Source organism: Neofelis nebulosa, chromosome 14 (genome assembly GCF_028018385.1).
Source record: "Neofelis nebulosa isolate mNeoNeb1 chromosome 14, mNeoNeb1.pri, whole genome shotgun sequence".
Lineage (NCBI taxonomy): Eukaryota > Metazoa > Chordata > Mammalia > Carnivora > Felidae > Neofelis > Neofelis nebulosa.
In genome coordinates this window covers 3,871,684-3,873,715 of record NC_080795.1, presented here as the reverse complement: position 1 = coordinate 3,873,715, position 2,032 = coordinate 3,871,684, and the positions used below count along the sequence as shown (strand labels likewise).

General features: G+C 39.3%; 1 non-coding gene across 1 annotated transcript; it reads right to left on the bottom strand.

The window, feature by feature from the left end:
* Positions 1 to 1,597: 1,597 nt before the first annotated feature.
* On the bottom strand, positions 1,598 to 1,705 carry LOC131495203 (U6 spliceosomal RNA). The gene has a single exon (XR_009253833.1). It is a non-coding gene; the product is annotated as a U6 spliceosomal RNA (small nuclear RNA).
* Between the last annotated feature and the right edge of the window lie 327 nt (positions 1,706 to 2,032).

The window sequence follows — 2,032 nt, the reverse complement described above, 5'->3', positions numbered from 1 at the left end:
ATTGTAATAAGCTGTTTTCATTTTCATTTAATTTCAGTATATTTTAATTTCCCCCCAAACATCTCTTTTGACCCACATATCATGCAGAATTGTATTTACTAGCTATCTTTCTGTGACTGATGTCTAGTTTATCTAATTGAATTGCATTACGATCTGAAGTCATACTTTATATGATTTCCAGCTTTCGTAATTTGTTAGGGTTTTGGGGGAGCCTAGAATGTGAATGTTACATGTGAATATGGAAGGAAGTATATTCTACTGTTGGGATGTATTCTACCCATGTCAATTGGATCAGTCTGATTGATAATGTTTTTAAGCTCCAATAGACCTTAGTGATTTCTTTTGCCTTGCTTGATCTATCAGGCTTTAAGTTCTTCCCTCGGCCCCTTCTGGGCAATCTGAAGAAAGCCTGGATGCTCCCCCATTTGTCGCTTGTGGGAGATTAAACCACACAAGCTCCTGACCATGTGTAGGACCCCCCACCCTCACACATGCCCTAAACACAATGAAAACTCTGAGTTGGCCTCCTTTCCTTGCTCTTTCAAGCAGTTTTTGAACCTGCATGGGAGCCTATCCCCAAATAGCCCCATGTGTAAATAATAAATGTTTTCACTGACTGATCTGAAGCCATTAGGAATGGTATGTGACATGTCTCCACTTCTGGCTGACAACCTTGTGCTTGAGTTTTGCTGCACTGAACTACATTTGTTGAGTTCCATAGAAATGTGCTTACATATTTATCTGACTTCGGTTGGAATTTTCAATATTTGGTTTTGGAGGGACAGTCATACAAATTTGGGGCCCTCCTTCATGGCCTTGGGTTCTGCATCTCAGCCTGGAAATATCAGCCTGTGTTTAGAATAAAACTGGTTGACAATAGGTGTGGGGGAAAAGAGTCTCCACCTGTTACCAAGTTCATTGTGTGTCTCAACCAAGTTTTGGTCTCTGTTTTGTAAAGGGCTCAAAGGCTTGTACTCTATGTAGCATATAGGAACATCAGTTGGTCACCCATGAAACAGCGGTCACTAATGAATTTTTAAAAATAGAGAGAAAGAAGGAAAATAGAGTCATTATCTCGAATGCTGAGGTCTGCACATCTAAGAGCACAAGGCTCCCCATGACCCACAAATATACCTCTGCTGCTGCTATCTGTGCTTCTGTTACAACAAAGATCTTGATCCTTGGGATTACAGAGAAAAGCACTCGTCACCCCTGTGGCACAGTGAAGAGGTTAATTCAAAGCCGATAAAGCCCAGCTTCAATCCTATAAGCAGCCGTTGCCTTGGGAGAGGCCACAATCCATGGAGACGCTAATTTGAGGCTCTCTGGAGAAAGAAGCTCATGTAATATGAGAAAGGTAGAGAGGAATTTGTCTGAAGTATATTCAATAACAACAATTAAAAAAGAAAAAAAAGGAAGGATACGAGAAAAATAGAAACCTGGGTACAGAGAAGGAAACAACAAAAATACCTGAAACAGAGGTCCACAATTTGACCCAATCCAAAATTTACTGAAATAATTAAATAACAAAACATAAAGGGCCACTGATTGACTTTTGTGTCTCAACAGCTTTGCTTTTATTTTTTATTTTTATTTTTTTAATATGGAAGGCTTCATGAATTTGCGTGTCATCTGTGTGCAGGGGTCATGCTAATCTTCTCTGTACCATCCCAATTTTAATGATACAGTGCTCGCTGAAGCAAGCACTCAACAACTGTGGATCTGAATTAGCTTTAATATCTGCAAAATGTATCCACTGGCAAATCTTCATGGTTTTAATCTTTACGGTCTGGGCTCAAATTACAGACATACCTGGACATTCCACATATTAAGCAAGGCTTTCCCTGTACTCTTAAAAGACTTATAAAATATAAAAGTACAAATAGATGTGCCCCAGCTTTACCATCAAGACTACTGTCTTGCCTAAATTCTGCATGACCACAGAATCCATTACACTGAAATATCTCAGAAGGGGCATTACTGTTACCCAGTGAGTAGCAAGTTAAAATTAAATTGGTCTTTGGAATTTTCA